The 21,773-nt window shown below is 50.1% G+C and overlaps 1 protein-coding gene across 7 annotated transcripts in view; it reads right to left on the bottom strand.

The window, feature by feature from the left end:
* The window catches only part of IQSEC3 (IQ motif and Sec7 domain ArfGEF 3), a 112,762-nt gene that overhangs the window by 53,736 nt on the left and 37,253 nt on the right, over nucleotides 1–21,773 (bottom strand). The window lies entirely within an intron of this gene.

Raw genomic sequence — 21,773 nt, 5'->3', positions numbered from 1 at the left:
TGTGAAGAGGAGGCTTCCTGCCCTGCTGAGTTTAGAAAACACCTGCTCCTCCCTGACCCATCCTCTGTTCCCCTGGAGCCACAGCAGGCTGAGCCATGGCTGCAGCTCTCCTGCCTACTCTAAGAAGACAGCTTGCTGCCTGGAGCAGACACGGTCCAGCCTGCTTTGTAGAGTTGGTTTCCTCAGATTGCTTCCTTCCCCACTAGCCTCCAAGTTCTGCCCCTCCCTTGAGGCCCAGTGCTAAGCCACCTCCTCCAAGAGGCCTTCCTGGATGACTGCAGCTTTCACTGCTCTGTTTCCTGGAACACTAGGAGCTGTCCTTAGAGAGTCAATGTCTATTTCCCAGAGGAGGAGAGTCATCGTGGTTAACACCATGGGCTCAAACCCAAGCTCTACCACTGTGTGGCTTTGGGCAACTGGCTTTTCCTCTGAGTCTTGGTTCCCTTGTCTGTATAATGGAGGTCCTAGTTCCTACCTTAGGAGGTTACAGTGAGGAAGGAAGGAGGCAGCAGAGGTCAGGTGCTTAGCACAGAGTATGTGCTCAGTAAATAAACTCTTTTTTTTTTTTGAAATGGAGTTTTACTCTTGTTGCCCAGGCTGGAGTGCAATGGTGAGATCTTGGCTCACCGCAACCTCCACCTCCTGGATTCAAGCGATTCTACTGCCTCAGGCTCCAGGGTAGCTGGGATTACAGGCATGTACCACCATGCCCAGCCAATTTTTTTGTATTTTTAGCAGAGACAGGGTTTCACCATGTTGGCTAGGCTGGTCTCGAACTCCTGACCTCAGGTGATCCACCCACCTCAGCCTCCCAAAGTGCTGGGATAACAGGCATGAGCCACTGTGCCCGGCCCAGTAAACTCTTATTTCCCCAGCTATCCCTTCCTAGAAGCCAGGGCCTATGTGTTATTTCAGTATGTCCCCCAGCCCCTTCATGCTGGGCAAATGCTGAGTGCTTTGTCAACACTTGTTGTTGATGGTGAATTGAGGAGAACCCAGGGGCCATGGGGATGGCCTCTACAGTGGACAGTGACAGAAAGTCAGGACCGGAAGGGACCTCAAGGTCATCTAATGCAGCCTCCCAACCTCCCCATTTTTACAAATGAGGAACAGAGGCCCAGGGTGGTGGGGTGGCCCTGGTGCAGGAGAGCTGCAACCTAAGGACTTACGTCTTCCAAGACTGCCACCATGAAAGACGGGCCAAATCACACCAAAGGAGGGACCTCTTCCTGCGGCTTCCACTGGACCTTAGGGTGCAGAGAGGTGTTCCTCCTGGTGCTTCCTCCCAGCCAAGGGTGGGGTTGAGAATCTCCCTTCTCTCAATCTCCGTCTGTCCTCCCAGCACTCCCCTGCACCTCTGGCAGATAAAGGAGTGCTCGCTGGCTGGCCCTGGCCATGGAAAATCTTCATTGCTGCTGCCTGTTTCTATGTCCACCATTTCTTGTGTGGCCACCAATCAAGCTGCATGGCTCACTGTAGCTCCAGATATCTTTTTAAAAAGTATTATTTATTTATTTTTGAGCCAGGGTCTCACTCACCAAGGCTGGAGTGCAGTGGCTCAATCACAGCTCACTGCAGCCTCAACCTCCTGGGCTCAAGCGATCCTCTCACCTCAGCCTACTGAGTACCTGGGACTCCAGGTACGCACCACCATACCGGGCTACAGGTGGGTACACACCACCACACCGGGCTAATTTTTAAATTTTTTGTAGAGACAGGGTCCCACTATGTTGCCCAATCTAGTCTTGAACTTCTGGGCTCAAATGATTGTCCCTTCTCAGCCTCCCAAAGTGCTGGGATTGCAGGCATGAGCCAGCATGTAAGCCTCTAGACATCTTTGATTATGTTTTTCACTAGTGTCACTGGGAAGTTCTTTTTAAGCTCTAACTTCAACCCCTCTTGCTATATCACCTGACATCTCTTCCCCTGGAGCATGCAGAAACAGCCCCTTCCCGCCACAGCACAGCCTATGTCCAGGGCCTGCAGGGCAGCATCAGTTTTACTCATCTTCCCTCCAGATTGTCCTTGGCACCGATGCCCAGGATCTCTCTACCCTAAAAGGTTTTCAATACTCTAGGGAACTGGTGGCTACTCAAGGGTCCAGACACCTTTAATACCAGCCCTTTGCTTTCTTTGATTGCTGGAATGTGCTTGGCAAGAGGTGCTGGATGCCGACATCCCTTGATGGCAGCACTCGGCCAATGACAATGGGGTTGTTGCATAAATACCCCGGCTTCCCTGTCCCTTGCACGGGACAACTCTGAGGCACACCCTATACCATCTCCCTAAGTCCCCAGTGGGATTGAACCCCAGAGGCCCAAAGCGGTAACTTGATCATTAATGAACCCTGCCATGGCTTCATTCTCTTCTGTGTTTCATTTCCCCACTCCTCTAAGCCCCTTCCTGGGGTCACCTTGTCCCAAATAAACTACTTGTGATAAAACAAAACAAATTTTAAAAAATAGCCTTGTTGTGGACCTTTGTTCATGGGCCACCCCTCACACACACACACACACACGCAATCTCTCTCTCACATACATTCATTTCCACCACTCATGCACACACAATGCTTCTAACTAGCTCTGTGCTTTGGGCAATTTATGTCCTCCTCCTGGGCCAGTTCCCTCATCTGTTCCACGGAGGGAGCTTGCTCTTCTCTAGGGCCCCTTCCTGCTTGGACACTCGAGGAGCTTGAATCCCAGGGCAGAGGCCGGCCCACCAAGGCCCACTGGCCCCAAGGTTCCAGGCTCTGTGGCTGGTGGACCCAGCTCCACCTTGCCCATCTCCGTGCTTGGGGACCTGAGAGACTGGGGCCCTCTCAGGTATATGATGAAAAAGTGTTGGAAAGGGAACCCTTATCCTTGCCTTCCTTCCACAGACTTACCTAGAAGACCGTGTGGTGGAAGGTGGCCACAAAACCCCTGGACTGTTCTCAATGTGGCATTGTTGAAGATTACGTCGTGGAGGGCAAACAACGTACACGGCTTTGGTGTCAGGGAGACCTGGGTTAGAATCCTGGCTCTGCTACTTGCTATGTGACTTGAGCAAGTTATTCAACCTCTTTATGGCTCTATTTCCTCATCTGCAAAATGGACATCCTAATAACAACTTTTCAAGGTTGCTGTCAGGAAAAAAATAAAGCATTCACAGCACCTAGGACAGCGCCTGGAACACAGTAGACCTTAATACAGGGTGACGGCGATGGTGGCTGTTTTCTGAGCTAGAATCGTATGGCATGGAGTCCCAAAGGAGTCCCCAGAAAAATGACATGAAGAATTCTGTACGGGGGGCTGTTCTCAACATTTAGCCCCCTTGTCAACCTTCATGGAACTGAAAAAGTAGGGTTTTTCCACTATTCCCCATGGCCTTCCCCAGCCTTCCAGATGGACAGGCTTTCTGGAGGCTTCCTCCCACCCTGTTCCAGCCACTGGAGCAGCAAACAGCAAAAGGGCCTTGGCCTTGGGTGTCACCAACACGTGGGACCCATGATGTGGGGATTCCTGGGTGGGCATTTGTCGGTGTGGATTTGAGCTTTGGCACTTTGCCAGGGCACAGCAGAGACCTGAGTCCTTACACCCTGTCTTTGGTGGCTGAGCATCAAGAGCATGTCCTCAGCCTCTGTTTTCCTCTGCACTCCATCTACAAATAAGTCTGAGGAAGAGATTGGAATCTTCACCTTAGGCCGTCATAGCTGGAAGTACCATCTATTTAACTTGAAGGCCATCTACTTCAATCCAGTCTCTCATGGAACTGGAAGCCCATCGCTGTAGCTCCCAGAACATCTCTCCTCTCCTTCCAAGACACAGGCTGTGTCTCTCCAGCTTCCACAGTCTGCAGCTGCCATCCCTAGTGGGTCAGATTTCAGGCAGCCTGGCCCTTCAACAGGAAGTATGTGGATGGGATTCTCTCTGGGACCTGAACAGCTTCTTATAAGGCCCTTCCCAGAGCACTGGAGGGGGGTCCTGGGGCTCTCCACTCTCTTAGGCTCCTCATCCTGCTGCAGAAACATTCCTTGAGTGGCAGTGCACTAGTCGGGAGAAAACGTGAGGTCACTGCTGGTATATGAGTGATGCTGGTCACAGGATTACTCCCTGGGGGGGGGGGGGCACCTATTTGAGAAGCTAAAAGTAGAATGTGGGTGGCACCAAGATGAAGGGGTCCTTCAGAAAGCTTTCCACAGAAAGTTTTGATGTGTTCACGTGACATTAGACTGATACACACAGGGCCCAGTGCATCAAGAGTCATTCCATGCATGAGAGCAGGATTTGGTATGGGAAGTGAACCTCTTTGAGAAAGTAGGGAAACAGGGCCATCGCTCATTCTCAGAGGAATATCACATGTGCCAAAGAGCAGAATGACCTGCGTGTTGGAACAGAACAACATCACATCCGAGGGTCACTCAGGTGGGAAGCTGGCTTATGCTTAGAGGGATGCTAGGCACCTGCTGAGCATGCCTGGTCCTGGCACACAGATGGTGCCCTGGGGTTCCAGTGGCCACCCCAGCCTGTCTATCCTCAGAGCTGATTTCCGCAATGCCAACCCTCTGCCCAAACCCATCAGTGACTCCACAATACTGGTGGGATAAAGTCCATTCCCAGTCTTACTCCAATCTCCCTTTCTACCCTCATCCCCACCGAGTGACCTGTCCACTCCATCCACACTGATAGTCTTGCCAGATCTGCCAAACCCTCTCAGGCCACCATCCTGCTTTATGATTTCCTTCTGCTGGAGATGCCTTCCATCCACTCCTTTCTCAGCATCGTCACCTCTTTCAGGAATCGCTCACTTCCCCAGGAGGAGTCGGTCCCACCCTCTTCTATGCTCTAACAATTCTTGGTACTTGCCTCTATTTCAGCAAGGACCACTTTGTGCTTTAATTATTCACTGATGTGTCTCTCTCCTCCACCAGATCGTGCCATGTGCACCTTTTTATCACAGGTATTTATCACAGGGTTGGCTCATAAGATGTGTGTAATAAATGTTAAATGGGTGGATGGATGGATGGATAGGTAGATATTATTTATTCTCCACTACTTTTCCAAGAGCAGAAATGCTGAGCTGGGCTTGGTGATGCGCCACCCAGACCCTCCTTCAAGGGAGGACTTCTCGCTCAGCTGCTGGGAGCACTGTGGAGAATGCCTTTAGCTGTCGGCCCCATCAGCCCCATCAAAGATTGGCTCAGCTACAGAAAGCTACCTGGCCCAAAGTCACATCCTTCCAAGGGCTGTCCACATTCAGGCACCAATTGCAGTGGGGATATAAAGGCTCACCATTCTTACCCAACATGGGCTGAGGTTGATGGGCCACGTGGGATTGGCTGAGGCTGCTGTTGGGCTTTTGTGGTAGACTTTGCCCCATGCTGTGTGCCTCCCCTCCCTTCCATGGGTATTGATCCCAAATGCATCACCCGGTAAAAAGTCAACATTCTGAACTCGAGTCTGCTTCTTCAAGAACTGAATCCCCCTTGGAGCCTCAGCCTTTCTTTCTCTTGGCAGCCAGGATTACCCTGGTCTGTCTGCCCCCAGACCTATGGAACTTTTCTGGGTTCCATATACATTTGCTAAGGGCTCAGGGCTCTCTTCCTAGAAAAATGCACATGATTTCACACATGCCAAATTTTACCTTCATGTCAGGGGCTTTACAGACTCTATAGGCCCCAGGCTAAGCACACTATTATGGAGAGAAAATCATGGAGTATTTTCCATATGCTGAGAAGAGTGCCAAGGGATATAGGCAGCTCTCTGGTCACACAGATAAAATATTTCAGGGCTTTTCAGAGCCTGGTCATCTTCATCCTTGGCACTGACGGAATCCTCATGCACACGGAAGAGAGCCTGAGTGGAGTGAGGCCCCAGGCTCTGCAACTACCTGCTAGGAGATCTTGAGTACCATACCCAACTTTTCTCGACCACGGTTTTCTCATCAGCAAAATGGGGATGCAAATACCTCCTTTCCAGGATAGTGATGAAGATGAAATGAACCCAAAGGTTAGCATATCCACCACGGTGGGAAATACAACTTTCCACCCAGGAATAGGTGAGAAGGGAGAACACCTGCAGTGCCCCCCAGCATTTGTGCTCACACAGCTCCTGCCAGGGAGCTGACTCGGGGTAGTGAGTGTCCTCTCTGGGCTCCCAGGCAGGCCCTGGCAGCCACATTGCCCACTGCCAGGAGCTAAGGGGACAGGAGCAACTGAAGGGCTATGTGACAGCCAGGAGAGGAGGAGGAGGAAGGTGCTGACTGAGGCCCAGCACTCTCCTACCAGAGGGGCTGGAATGAGGAGCTACCCGCAGGCTCAGCCCCTGAGGGAGTCTGCTGTTGATAGTGGGGTGGCTTGCCGGAGCAGGAGCTTGAGGGCTGTTCTCCTATGTCGGCAATGGCTGGCATAGTAATTACTAGAGACTTTACCAGGAGCATTTTGAAGGCTGACGGACTCCTTGGGCGTGAAGACTCCTCCAGCGGTCCTGGCCAATTGCACTAGATTATCCCAGACTCTGCCAGCCATTCTTAAAGCTCTTCTGGGACAAAGCTATGAAGCATTTTCTAGACAAAAGCTAACAACCTGCATCACGTCCCCTCAAGATTTTTAGCCCTTTCTAAAACACTTCTTTTCCCTCCTTTCTTTGAATCAATACAGTGATTTCAGGCGGGCGGAATAAAGGCACCGAGCACGGAAAGCCACGCGTCTTTTGAGGTCCCAGATGGCATGAGGGGGGGTGGAGGTGAACAGAAGGCCAGTGTTAGTGACAAGACAAGTAATCAATTCACTTCGTGCTGATTCAAAGCATGAGCTGGAAGGTCCTGCCCAAGGTGGTGGAGAGGGCACTGGGCCGGGAGTCAGGAGGCAATCCCACCCCAGCCTGCAGCGTGTGCAGCGTAACTGTGGGCAAATCACTTCCCCTCTCTGGTCTCTGTATCCTCATTGTAAGAGGGCAGCTTGGACAAGATGCTTTGGCATCAGGCAGGAAGGAGAGGCCCAGCTCCCTCCCTCCCCACTTGCCATTTGCTTGGGCCCTGGCCACACCCGCTCCGTCGCTGCTCCATCCCTGCTCCTGCTAACCTGAAGCCATCAGATGAACTTCAGCTCCCAGTGACACAGCGTAAGCCTCCCCTACCATGGCCCCTTGATTGCCATCATCCAGGCCAGAAGCCCCTGCAGGAGGGCAGATGTGGCTGTCCCGGCTCTCTTCTGCTTCCAAAGGCTGCCCTGACCTCATTGGCTGTGACAGATGCTTCTCCTGTCCGGCTCCCAAGGACCCTAGGAGAAGAAGTTCTTTCTCTCTTTGTTGTCTCCAGGCTTTGCTCTCACAACTGCTCCAAAAGGTGTGGGTGGGGGCTGGCTGGTCTCTAGAGTGTTCCTGTCAAAGGAATCACACAGCCACTTCTCTGGGCTCAGCCTTCCCCTCACCTACGCCAGAATACCCAGGCCACAGGGTGGCTCCTGCAGACTGTCCCCAAGGGCGAATGTGGAGCCCTCCCCTGCTCAGCCCATCCCACAGGAAGGCCTCTTCTGGAAGCTTCCTCAGGTCTCCTCAGGACACCACCTCCCTCATAGCCTCCCAGGCTGGGCCATACTGACGAGTGCCATCTTACTGCCCCCGGAATCCTACTATCTTTGAGCATTTTACATTGTCATAAACAGGCATGGTTCTGGTGGCAATGTCAAGCTCTAAGAACATCCTCCCTGCCTGCTTCCCAACACATGACACACAGTTTCACACAGGCATGTCTCTCTCTGGCCCAGGCAGACACAGCTTGCTGAACACCGTGGTTTTCTCACCTTTCATGTCTGCTCTTGTGATTACCCCAGGAGAAGAGAGCTCCCATCTCTCAACATTCTCACCCAGCCTCAGGATAAGGCTGCAGAACCACAGCCTCTTCATCCTGCCCTGGCCACAACCCAAAGTCATCTCCCTGTGGCTTCAGTACAGCCTAGTGAACTCCAGATTTTACTTATTTTTTCTTTTATTATGAGATATTTTATATATGCAAATATAGGTAACACAGAGGTGAAACGTACAGAAAAATATCCACATGTACCTAGCTCAAGAAAGAGCACATTTGAAGCCTCTGATGCCCTGTGTATTCCTCTCCCCTCCTCAGAAGAATCCCTGTCCTGAATTTGTGTCGGTCCTTCCCTAGCTCTTCCCTATGGGGGAAGTTTGCCCCTTAGGGCAAACTTATGTAAACACAAGGAACTTCCCCCTTGTGTTTACATAACCAATGCTGCTGCCTCACATGAGTGCCAGAATTGCACAGCATGCCTTGTGGGAGCCTCAGGAGCAGTCAGGGTCTTGCAGATCCCAAAGGGTCAGGGAAGTGCCTCCAAGGGGATTGGCCCCGCAGCTCCATGCTGGCAAGACTGGAAAGATGGCAGGAGTCTGCCTGCAGCTGGGCTGGGCCTCACAGTCTTGGACCCCAATATTACAGCAAGGAAGACTTTTAGAAAACAAAATGGAGTTATTCCTTAAGTCCCCCACACACTGGCCCTTTGTGGCCTGAGTGAGCAATAGGTTCCAAAGGGACCACGGGTGACCATTAGGAACCACAAAAGAATGGCTCACGGAAATGCCCAGTGATGCTGGGAGAGGGTACCCCACAGGAGAGGCAGCTGGGGACTAGGTCCCCGGGGCAAGTGCCTTTGGGGTCCCTGAGAGGAGGGAGCACATGAGACTGCAGCCAGGGTCAGCCAACTTGTAATTAGGGGTAGAGTTGCAGCCTCTAATTGTAGTGCAGACTTAGAGCCAGACCACCAGGGTTTGAATGCTCGCTTTACCAGCTATCTGCAGTGTGGCCTTGGGCAAGTCACTTAAACTCCTGTGCCTCAACGTCCTGTGAAAGGAGGTGTCCCAAGAACAAAGGGCTAATACACGTACAATGGTTGGCAAGCCCTACGTAAGTAGCAACTATTTTTTTCTCTTTTGGGACTTCCCATGTTTTATTTTGTTAAATAAGAAAATAAAAAGCAAACGTATCATTCACTTTTCCTATAAATTATTAAAAAAATGAAAAGTAGGAAGAATATAATTTCAGAATAAAGGACAATGCTTTAGCTTGCTCTATCAATTTCTTATCGCTCTTGGTGTCTTGTGCTAGAGTTCTCTAAATCGAGATGTGCTGGCCTTTTGTGTGTGGTGTAATTGGTGACACTCTGAGTTACAGATGATGCCAGAGGAGCTTACCAGAGGGTAACAAGGACTGGAAGGCAGCAGAGTGGGATAAGTATGAGATTTAGAACCAGACAGACTGACTGTGGTTAAAATCCCACCACTGACTAGCTGTGTGGCACTGGGCTAGTTCCTTAACCTCTCTGAGCCCATTTGCTCATATGTAAAGTAGGGATACCTGCTACATGATTTTGCTGTGAGAGTGAAATAATGTACACAAAGCCTATGGCATCTACTTGATGCTTGGTAACTGTGGCTTTTCTCCCCTAATCTGGGCCCCTCATGCATCCCCAGCTTCCGGTTCATGAGCTAATTGCTCCCTGGAGAGCATGGACCTTGTCTCATTCTTTCTGGCTCCCTCACAGAGCCCTGTTATGGTGACCCACACAAATCATGTGTGCACAAAGCCCATACCAGAGGCAGGCATGAGGCCACGCCTGGGTGTTTCATATTCTCTTGGCTCTAAAGCCCCTTCATTCCTTCTTCCTTCTGTTCCAACCCAGGTCAGCCCTACTTCACCCCAGCAGAGCACATGTTTCTTTGGTCCTGAGCTATTTCCAGGGAAGAACAGCTCCTCACAGGCCCAAGTTCACCACATGCCAGAGGAAATCTGATGATCTACAGGTGCCTGTGGAGGTCAGGTGCATTCTTGCTGAAAACAGGATTCTTGTGACCCAAGAAATGGAAATGGCAGAATTACCAGTAGGGTAGGACATTGCTCTGGACATTTACCTAGTTACCAGGGAGCAGGATTCCCCACTTGTTTCCCTGAAGTTAACTTCCTTGTCTTCAGTGTTCCTACTGGAAGTCCTACCTGACATCTAGCTGCAGGCTTTCATGCTGCACATATCAGATTGGCCACACTGTTTCCCGCATGCCCTGTGGCTTCCATGCATTATCTCTGCAAGTGTTAAGAGGAAGGGACATGCTAGGCTCCTGCTGTATATGTGACAATCGAATATCTGCTCACTGTCTCTGCAGGACACACTTGGGAAGAAGCCTTAGAGATCCTGGCTTGGGGACTACCCCACGGGGCAGGCCAGGGGACAGTGCCAGGCCATAAGCCTTTCCCTGTTGGGATAAACAATCTTCTTTCAGGAGAACAGGCAGTCAAACTGTTGGCTGATAAAATAAATGCTTCCGCTCTTAATCCCATCCGTCTTCACTGTGGCAGCCTGTTGCTGAGTTAAATCATTTCCTCTCCTGTCCTGATGTCTAGAAAATCTCCTCTCTGAGCCTGTTGGCCCTACTTGATTGACATTCATCTGGGTCTTTAGCTTCTTTGATCTCTTCCCCAAATTGGTCCCTCAGTTCTCAGAGTCTCTCTCTTTCTCTCTTTTTGAATATTGGGCTCTATCCCGCCACCACTCCATGTCAGGAGCTGGGCCTGAATAGAAACATCTGAAAGACTGCCTCTTCTCCACGCCCAACACCTGCTATCCCATGAGACGGACTAGACCTTGCCAGAGCCCCTGCTATGGAAGCATGTTGTTCAGGTCCCTGAGCTGTGTCTGAGCAACATGCTTGGAACCTGAAGAACACACTTGCCATAGCAGAGGCTCATCACATGAAGCATGTGGCCTGTACTTTCTAAACATTCCCTAGTCACATCTGAATTTCTAGACCTTAAATCTTGTTTGAGTCCTCCCTCTCTGCTCTCGAAAATCCAGCTTTAACACAGCTAGCACGTATGCAGTCCTTACTAGATGCTGGACACCTTTCCAGGCATTATCACATTTAATCCTGCCAAACACCCTAAGAAGTTAAGTGCTATGCCCATTTTGCAGATGAGTTAACTCAAGGTTGGAAAGCTTATGGAATTTAACCAAGGTTATAGAGTTTGTGAGTGGCCAAGCCAGGACCTGAACCTAGATTTGAATTATCTGGTTTATGCTTTCAACTGCTACACATTACAGTGATTCCCTGAAGTTCTGAATTTATCTTCTAGTCCAGGGAGCTCCTTTACCACTTCCTCACCTCTCTCTCTCTCTTTCCAAGCTAGAAAGGAATCCACAAAACCATGTGGTGCTCGTTCCTCTGCACCTGGGGAGGGAAGGAGCCTTCACTATTTTTAAGTTCTTCAGTGATCAGTGAACATGAGTATCCCATTCATCAGGACAGTTTCTCATTATAAATTAGTAAATTCATACTAACATGATATGTCAGTCTCTTATGAGTTTGTTTCTGATGAGTCAGTTCCCTTGATTCCTGAGGAATCTGAGGACTCACAGCAGCCTAATTGATTCTCCAAGACTTCAAAGCTTCAGTATAAACATGGAACAAGGTGACCACACCAAGATCCCACCAGGCTGTGTGGCAGTGGCACCTGGGGAGTGAGCAAGGTGACACATTCAAACAGGGACAAGGAAGAAGCAGGTTTAAAGCCTCTGCTCCATTGTTGCCTTCTCTTTGCATAGGCTCTGGTCTTAACCTCTGCCTGCTTCTACCTTTGTGATCTTCTCTGAGTATTTCCTCAGCTATAAAATGGACACAGTGATTCTTGCCCTTCTGACTGTTTACAAGGTCAGAAGCTGAGGATCCTTGTGGTGAGAATCAAGTAAGCAAAAGGACAGAAGGAGTTTTGTAACTCGGAAAATGCAGTATTGATGCTAGTTGTTAAAACCCTCATCATTCCCATCATTTCTGTCCTTGGAGTGCAAGAAACTGCATCCAAGCCCAGGATAAATGCTAAGAGCTGCCAGCTTGGAGGGAAGGAAGTGGGGGCCAGGCTGTTCCCTGAGGCATTCCAGGGGGCACTTCCCAGTGTCCAGGCTGCACTGCCCAAGATGAATGGAGAAGAGGGACAATGAGAGGGGATCCTCTGCAGGATTATGAGTGGGGTGAAATTCTTCTCCTTTTTGAAAGTGCCTTGTTTCAAAATAATAATAATAATAATAAATATTAATGATAAAATATTATGATAATATTTTTACAATAATAAGTGAAATGTAGAAAGAAAAAAAAAACAGTGCACAGGCCTACAGAGGGCTTCCCTTTCCATGCTGTTTTGCTCCAATACTGCATTTCACCAGAGGGTCAACATTCGCACCCCACCCCCTGCCATTTGTTTTGCTTTGCAATTGCCCTGGGTCTCTCCATGAGCAGGTCCCGTCCCTGGCCATGCAGAATGCCTTCTTACAGAATCCCTGGTAGAGGGCCTTGGGGATTCGACAGTGCAACCCCTCATGCTATGGTTGAGGAAGCTGGGGCCCAGAGAAGGGGGGGATGCCTTGTGCCTTGTCTAAGTCGGTGTGGTGGAAGCACCAGCTTCTTCTGGAGGCCCAGGTGCTGCCCTGGTCTGCCCTTCCCCTCGGCTCCCTTCCAAATCCCAAGCTTCTAGGTCGCGCGATACTTTCTCTTACTCCTCTGGCTCTTTGAAGGAAATAATGTATACAGTGGTCCATTTCCAGGATGAAATGCCTTGAATCAGCTTAGGTCAGCAAACTACAGAAGAAACAGGATATACTAGGACCCTGCTTGGATAGCTGATGCCTGCTTGTTGGCCTCCCCCACTTCCCCACCATCCCCCTTTCCCCCACTTCCCCACTCCTTATTTGCCCTCCCTGAACCAAAGAAGTTTAGTCTAAGATGAAAGTTTACTAGCCTACAAAATAGTTCATTTTGTTTGTTCTTATCAGCCTGCCCAGCTACTTAGGTCATAAATCAAATACTTTATGAGCCCCTGAGCTAGCTAGGATTGCAATGCATTGTGGGCTGCAACAAAATGCAGCAAAACAACCCTAAAAAAACCACCTACAGCCCCTACCCAGCAATGAACAGGCATCATCCGGGAAGATTGTAACCCATAATACTCAGCCTATGAGGAACCAGGGCAGAGACCTGTGCACTAGGGGATAAACTGCTTCTTGAAACTGCTGGGTGTGCCTGCTCATCAGACACCCGATTTTGCAAGACCGTCATTACAAGTCTCACTTTTGCTGTTCTCCGGGTCTCTGAGTCCATTCTTTGGGTTTGGACTGGTGATTTCCATGCCTGCACGGAGTGAGACTCCAGCTGAGAGGGGAGATGTGTCCCACTTGATTTGTGTGGCCCACTCTGTCCGGGTGTCTCGGCTCCCCGAAGAAGCCATAGACAAACCCGAAACTGTTATTCAGGAGACAACTAAAGTGACACAGGGAGAAAAGCAGGCACTGCGACAACCAGGCAACCTCATGCACGAGCTAAGGTAGGAAAATTGGACCGTAAGTACTGCTTGATGGTTGTGCATTTTCGGAGGTCTTGGGGTGTGTAAGAAACCTCCAGTAAGGGAGGCTGAATACACAGGCAAAAGCTCAGACACAGAGACTAACCAAAAATGGGAAACAAGAATTCTAGGCCTAGAGAACAGAGGAAAGAGGGAACTAAAGAGAACCCCTCTGACATTCCCCCAAATAGTCCGTTGGGGAGAATGTTGCAGGTTTGAAGGGATAGTCCTCAAACCAGGGACAAGGAAAAGCAAAAGATGATAAAGTTTGTTGTTTTATCTGGCCCAAAAAGCCCATTCGTCAACCTTTGGTCTTTTGGCCTAAGTTTGGCTCAGATGAGGATTGGGTGTACCAAGCTTTAATTCTCTGTGAATAATAAAACTCCATCCTCACAAGAGGAGACAGGTTATGCTCTTTGTTGGATTAGTGAATTAACCCCCATGTTCCCCTTAAAAAAGAAGAAAAAGAGCATAGTAAAAAGCCCTTGCCCGATGAAAAGCCCTGGGATCCCCTAACACACTTGCCCCCCCATACATCCCAGGAAGAACAGAACAGGGAGATCGGGGGCAACAGGAAGGTCGGAGGAAGAGGAATCTGGGGGTCATGAAGAAGCTAAACCCAATGCTTCCTTAAATCCTTATCCAAACTAGAGGAAAGAATTACAACAATGTAAGAAGGACATTGAGAATTTCCCCATTCCTTCTAAACAGCAGATGTCTAACAGGTGCCCTCTTAGAGAAGTCTCTACAGGACCGAGAGGAGTTGGGTTTGTGAGTGTGCCTCTAACAAGTACTGAGGTTCAGAATTCTAAAAAGAAAATGAGGCCACTCTGGGAAGACCCCCTCAGTTTAGCAGAGCAGCTAGATCAATTTTTAGGACCCAATTTTTATACTTGGGCTAAGATAATGTCAGTAATAAACATTCTGTTTCCTGGGGAAGAGAGGGGAATGATTACAAGGGCAGCCATGACCATCTGGGAGAGACCCCATTCTCCCGGGGAAGGAGTCCTGCCAGCTGAGCAGAAATTCTCAAAAGCAAATCCCAGAGGGGATAACAATAACCTCAGAGATCAGGCCCCAATGCAGGACCCAAGGGAACTAATAATTAAAGGGATTAAAAAGTCCACTCTTAGAACACAAAATGTCTTGAAAGCATTCGAGATCCAACAATAAAAAGAGAAGACTCCCTCTGCATTTCTGCAGAGGCTCAGGGATCAAATAAGAAAATATTCAGGATTAGGTCCAGAGGACCCAGTAGGGCAAGGCCTTTTAGAAGTTGATTTTGTGACAAAAGCTGGCCTGATATTACTAAGAAACTGCAAAAGATTGACGGGTGGAATGAAAAACCGATGAAGAAATTACTGAGGGAAGCTCAGAAGGTTTCTGTAAGAAGAAAGAAAAGAGAAACTGGAAAAGGGAGAAAGAGAAAAAGTAAAAAAGAAAATTGGAAAGAGAAAGGGGAGGAAATGGCAAACGTAGAGGGCCAGAGAGAGAAAGAGTTAAGCTGCTAACCCTGAAGGCAAGGGAGAGGCGGCCACACAACTGTGTGTGGAAGCGGCTGCTGAAAGCTGTCGATAAAGGTTGTCGATGAAGCTTTGCTGTTTCAGCAGAGCTGTCCATCTTTGCAGATTGTCAGGGGGCCAGGGCCCAGCATGGTTTAGCTTGTGCCCAGAGAGACAAAGAGGAAGAAACTAAGTGTGAGGGAAAAAGGAAACGGGATGATAGAGAGATAGAAAAAGAAAACGAGTGAGAGCGAAAGACTGGAAAAGACAGATCAAAGAGAGACACCGAAGTTGAGACCGGGGAGAAAAATAATGCAAAAGGAAGAAAGAGTACAAGAGGAAGTGAGAGGATGTGGAGAGGTTGGCAGGGCTGGGGGAAGGTTCTAGAGGCTCAAGCAACAAGCAGGTGCCGGGAAAGGGTGCAGTGTAGCCACTGAGGAGGGACAGGGTCCGGGAACCGGAGGATGCAAGTGAGAAGGGGATGTGGAGGAGAGTTTAGGATGGGGCTACTTGAGGAATAGCGGGTTGCCTACAGCAAAGACTAGAAGGCTGTTTGTCAGGAGGCGACAGAAAGGATTCAGGTTATGGAAGGGCAAATGGATGAGATGACCATTAAGGTTTGTTGCTGTTTTACTGAGAGGCTGTAAGTCCGCCAGAGGCAGCCATCAATCAGTAAGGCTGCAGAGAGGCTAGGGAGCTACATAAGGAAGATCTGAACTAGGGTTGTAAACTCCAAGGACAACACGGCCAGCAAATGGTGAGAAGGAGGGCTGCAGGGCTGGATGGGGACTGTGGCTAACTGAAGAGGGCACACCTCTGCAGAGGGGCTGCAGCTGCTCGACTGTTCTCACAGTGCCAGCCCTGTGTTGCCAGACTGTCTGCTTTGTCAGAGGCCAGAATTCTGACTTTTTATGTGAAATAGGAATTTTTAAATGCTGGTGATCAGTTAAAAAAACTTAATAACCCAATACAGGTGAAAGAAAATACCAGTGTGCAATCCCTGAAGTAGAGAGAGCTCTTGCTGGGGAGAAGTCCGCCAGGATGCTTTGAGGTGGGGTGTATAAAAGTTCTGTTTCCCAGAGCCGGGCTGGGCCAGGGGGAGATCCTTGCAGCTGAGGAGGAGGAAAAGCCATTGAGTCCCCTCCCAGAGTGGGACAAACCTGAGACCCTTTGCAGTTGTTGGGTCACCAGTGGGGGTGGCGTGGAATACAAACAGTGCAGCTCTTGGCCTGCCAGTGAGATGGATGGTGCATTCAAAGCAAAGAAGGAGCCAGGGATGCCTTTGCTGATTAGAGTGCCCATCAGGGAAGGCGCCATAGGCTGGCAGCTCTTCAAACCAGCAGCTCTTGGCCCAGAGCCAGACCCAGCAGAGCCTGGCCAAAGACACCCTGAAAGGCCAGCTGGTCAGTCCCTTGCCTCCTCAAGTTCCTCCTGGGGTCAGTAGGGTCCTGGAGAGGCGCCTAAACAAACTCCAGTCAGTTTCTTATGGAAATGAGAGGAGAATAAGAAGGTATTAGACCATAACTGTTTACATATGACAGAATATCAAACTAAAGTTAGACCAGAACTTAAAGAAATTCCACTACTTGATGGAATGAGGCTGTTTGTGGATAGGCCATCCCGAGTGATAGATGGTAAAAGACACAATGTCCAGGCTGTCATTGATGGAAACAAACAAACCTTATGAGAAAAAGGTAGATTACCCAATAACTGCTCAGCCCAAACCTGTGAATTATATGCTCTCAACCAAGCCCTGAAGCTCATATAAGGCCAAGAAGGCACTGTATATGCTAATTCCAGATATGCCTATGGAGTAGTACACACCTTTGGAAAGATCTGGACAAAGTGGGGCCTAATAAATAGCAGGTGGAAAGAATTGGTACATGGGAAACTGGTCAAACAAGTTTTAAAAAGCCTCCCGCTTCCAGCAGAAGTAGCCATAGTTCATGTAAACGGCCATCAGAAAGGAAACACTATAGAAGCTGTAGGGAACAGGCTTGCAGATAAAGCTGCTAAGCAGCCTCCCCAGAGGAAGAAGTTAAACTCTTTGGCCTAATCCCAGATATCCCTAAGGTGGTATTAAAACCCCAACTTTCTAAAGAGGAGGAGGAAAAGCTGGGCAAGATAGGGGCCACTCAAACTGAGGATGGGAGGTAGGTGCTCCCTGATGGGACGGAAATGATAAGCAAACTGATAAGGACAGAACTGATATCCATACTCCATAAGGGAGGCCACTGGGGTCCCCAGGCCATGTGTGATGCAATACTCAATAATTATGGGTGTATAGGGATTTATACCCTTGTTAAACAAGTGTGTGGGTGTTATGTGACCTGCCAGAGAATAAACAAAAAGGTAGTTAGAAAACAGACTACTGGCTGGGTGCGGTGGCTCACGCCTGTAATCCTAGCACTTTGGGAGGCCGAGGTGGGCGGATCACGAGGTCAGGAGATCGAGACCATCCTGGCTAACACGGTGAAACCCTGTCTCTACTAAAAATACAAAAAAAATTTGCCGGGCGTGGTGGTAGGCGCCTGTAGTCCCAGCTACTTGGGAGACTGAGGCAGGAGAATGGCGTGAACACGGGAGGCAGAGCTTGCAGTGAGCCGAGATGGCGCCACTGCACTCCAGCCTGGGCGACAGAGCGAGACTCCGTCTCAAAAAAAAAAAAAAAGAAAGAAAGAAAACAGAAAACAGACTACCGGAGGGAAACCTCCTGGGTTAAGGCCATTTCGAAGCATTCAAGTAGATTTTACAGAAATGTCCAAAATAGGGAGACTAACGTATCTGCTGGTAATGGTAGACCACCTCTCCAGGGTAGAGGCCTTCCCCTCCCAGTTGCCACTGCCGGGGATGTGGTCAAAATAATCTTAGAACAAATTATACCCAGATTTGGCCTGGTAGAAAATACTGATTCAGACAATGGGAGCCACTTTAACTTGAGGGTGCTAAAGGGAATTATGGAAAGTGTCCCTGCTGGAGACAGCAACACACTCCAGTCCTTCTTCATAGGCAGCTGTCCTTCCTGTTTTGTTTTTTTAATCATAACAAAAGAAATCTCTAAAAACCTCCTTTCTTAAGCCATTCCATGGTCTCTTGAGAGCAGTAAAATGTCTTAAGAATGCCATATCTGATCAAATCACTCTTGCTATAGATTATTTCTTCGTTTTTGGTTTGATGAAACAAATTAAAAACTCTTTTTATCACACATCAGTACAAAATCATTTTTATGGTCATGTTATTGGTCAGAAGATAAGTGAATGGGTAAAGACCTTTCAGAAGAGAAAATAAAACAAAAGCACAGGAAATAGTGGGATTAGAAAAATCTCTAAGCCTACAGAGGTTACTCTTCCTGGAAGTGAGAAAAGAAGATCCAAAAGATTCCAACAAGAAGCTTCCAGTAAATGAAACAAGAACACATTTCCCAGAAAACTGGATAAAACTGCATTACCGAATACCCTGGACTAGAGAAAGCTTAGATGTTCCTCGTGGCGTCTTTCACTTGTTCTGGAAGTATTATCTTTAGTTAGGGGTATTTCCTTAACAATAAAGCCTAGCATTGTTGTTGTTGCTGTTTCTGTCCCTAAAAATATTCTCTGGGTCACTCCTCTCTTCAATTTGGTTGCTCTGGTGCATTTACCTGATGGCACCTGGAGTCCATACACAGCCTCAAGGGGCAGGGTGGAGGGCCAGGGAAGAGAGGCTAGGCCTTTTGAGGCCCTGAACAATAATAACCTATGTGCTCTCAGCCACCCGCTGGCTGTGGCTGGGGACATGGGAAGCAGCTGTTCACCTTCCTGCCTCACCTTCGCTTCCCATACTTGACAACACCTGCCTTCTGCTATCCACCTGCCCTGGTGGTTACAGGCTGCAACTGACAAGCACCTGGTTCAAAACCTAGCTCTGCTCTTCACCAGCTACATGGACCCTGGTCAAGGCATTCGTTGTCTCTGATCCTCAGTTTCCTTGTCTGTAAAATGGGAAAAATATTTCACCAGCTTCTATTAGGGGTTAAACAAGATAATTCTTGCATAGCACATAGCAAGCACTCAGGACATGGTGGCTAGTATTTGCTTCCTCTCCCTCATGGGTGGGAGACACAAAACCGGCACAGGGTTAGCAGGACTTCTCCTCCAATCATCTCTAAACATGCTGCTGACAAAGTTGTGTGCCTTAAAGAGCAGCCATTTGAGGGCAGCCCCAGCACAGCAGCACTGACAGGTTCCCCAAGCACCCTCTGGCGACAGCCTAGGTGACATGAAGGGGCCAGTCTCAGAGGATGCTCAAGGCCCGGCAGGGAAAATTACACAAGGAAATTGGCCTGGGCAAATAGTTGACTCCAAACAGGAGTTTCACATCCCAGCTGAGGAGAGCCCTCTGAACAGAAAGTCAAAAGTCAATGACAAGACAAAACCTTCCTAATACTCTCCGGGATATTTTAATACCCCCTCCCAAAGTGTCAAAGTACTTTGAGCTCTATTTTGGTTTTTATGCCTCCTGAATCTGGTGATTCAGGACAAATGGGACAAAAATGCACAGGGTGGTAAAGTGACAGGTCGCACAGTTCCCTAGGGCAGATTCCTGCAGCTCCACGTCGGAATTCGGCCATCTTCCTGGGCATGGAGCCCAGGCCGGCTGGATTCTGCTCTAACTACACAGCTCCTCAGATCACCCACGAGCACAACTGCTCTCAAAGCCCAAACCACAGTAGCAAGCCCCCTGTCCCCAGGATGCTTCCCTGTGCGCAGGTGCCACTCTGTCCCACCCCAGAGCCCAGCCTTCAAACCCCAGGATTCCCGCCCCCACCCTGCCCCTGCAGCGAGCAAGATGCTCCCACCACTGCAGGGGGCTTGTGGGGATTTTCACCCCATCCCAATCTCTCCAAAATCCTCTCCCAACCAACCAGTGAACCCCGAAGGAGACAAAGAAAACTTCCTTTAACCTCCCCTGCCTCCATCACTTTCCTGGGGCGGGAGGCAGAGACCCAGAGCTTGGGGCCAGGCCGGCAGGGCGGGCCCGCCCCACGGGGCCTGTGGGGGAAGCCGAGGGCTTTTCTGCCCTTTTCTAGGGAAAGAGGACGCAGCTGTACCGCCCGACCGACCCACGCTGCCGCCCTAAGCCACCAGTGGGTGGTGCCGGTTTCTCAGCAGCCTGGATGCGACTCCTGGAGCAGGCACGTGAGGCTGCGGCGCCCCAGCCCAGCTGTTTGAAGACGTAACTGTATCCATTGAGAATTTAATTGCTCCGTCATCGCTGGGTAAACACTGGCTGGTCCATGGATCATGTTTCAGGCCCCATCACAGCCGACGGAAAGAGGCAGGAGAGGCAGAAATGCCCCGGCTATGCTAATGCAGGGGTCTCCCCGCAGCCGTTCTCGGAAGCGCGCCCCGTCCTCCAGGGCACCCCGCGTGGCGGCCTCGGCAGAGCCCCTGCAGCGCTGCTGCCTGTAGCGGCGACGACGAGCCACGTGGGCCACCAGGGCGGGCGGCCGGGAGGGACTGGTTAGGGGAGGAGGCCCTCTAAAGGGGCACAGTACGCCTCGCCAAGTGGGAAACGCAGACTCCAAAATCTTTTTTTTTTTTTAAATGGGCGTGGGAAGGATGTAAAACCCAACGCAGAGAAAAATAAAACATTGGGAGGCTGCACACTAAAATATTAACATCAGTTAATTCTACATGATGAAGTCCCATTTATATTTTCTTCTTTATATTTTGTATTTTCCACATTTCCAACTAGCGTGTATGACTTATAATCAGAGAAAACAGATGTTATTTAAGATCCAGTGAAATGGCTGGGAGGATTTCTCTTGAGCCCTTAAAAAAAATTCTAGCAGCAGCTCTTTGAAAAGAGGTTGTGTGTAGGAGTTAGATCTGGGTTCACTGTCCAGCTCCAGAAATAATTAGCAGTGGTCCCTCGGTCAAGATACCTAACTTCTCTCCAACCTGGATTCCTTATCTGTAAATGGGAATAACACCTATCTCACAGAATTACGTGAGATAAAATATCAACAGTGCCCAGCACGATGTCCCTGGCACGTTCAATAAATAATATGTTCAATATGTTTTCCATCTTGGAGTAAGGATGGGGTGGTTGAGAAGGAAGAAGCAAGGACCAGCAGTGAGTCAGTTCAGTTAGCAGAGGCTCAGAGTGCCCCTTAGACCCCTACCCAGATCCCTTCTTGCTCTGGAGGCCTAGGGGTTGTTCTGTTTCCTGCCTAGCACCTCCCCCTCCTGAGCCCGCCTCCCCTCCTGAGCCCCCACCTTCCCTCCTGAGCCCGCCTCCCCTCCTGAGCCCGCCTCCCCTCCTGAGTCCCCACCTCCCCTCCTGAGCCCCCACCTTCCCTCCTGAGCCCGCCTCCCCTCCTGAGCCCGCCTCCCCTCCTGAGCCCTCACCTCCCCTCCTGAGTCCCGCCTCCCCTCCTGAGCCCTCACCTCCCCTCCTGAGCCCTCACCTCCCCTCCTGAGTCCCCACCTCCCCTCCTGAGCCCTCACCTCCCCTCCTGAGTCCCCACCTCCCCTCCTGAGCCCTCACCTTCCCTCCTGAGTCCCGCCTCCCCTCCTGAGCCCTCACCTCCCCTCCTGAGTCCCCACCTCCCCTCCTGAGCCCCCACCTTCCCTCCTGAGCCCGCCTCCCCTCCTGAGTCCCCACCTCCCCTCCTGAGCCCGCCTCCCCTCCTGAGCCCCCACCTTCCCTCCTGAGTCCCCACCTCCCCTCCTGAGCCCCCACCTTCCCTCCTGAGTCCCGCCTCCCCTCCTGAGTCCCGCCTCCCCTCCTGAGCCCCCACCTTCCCTCCTGAGTCCCCACCTTCCCTCCTGAGCCCCCACCTTCCCTCCTGAGCCCGCCTCCCCTCCTGAGTCCCGCCTCCCCTCCTGAGTCCCGCCTCCCCTCCTGAGCCCCCACCTC

Source organism: Pongo pygmaeus, chromosome 10, assembly GCF_028885625.2.
Source record: "Pongo pygmaeus isolate AG05252 chromosome 10, NHGRI_mPonPyg2-v2.0_pri, whole genome shotgun sequence".
In the NCBI taxonomy this organism is placed as follows: Eukaryota; Metazoa; Chordata; class Mammalia; order Primates; family Hominidae; genus Pongo; species Pongo pygmaeus.
Note: the sequence above shows the minus strand (reverse complement) of the source record. Positions and strands in the feature narration are given on the sequence as shown.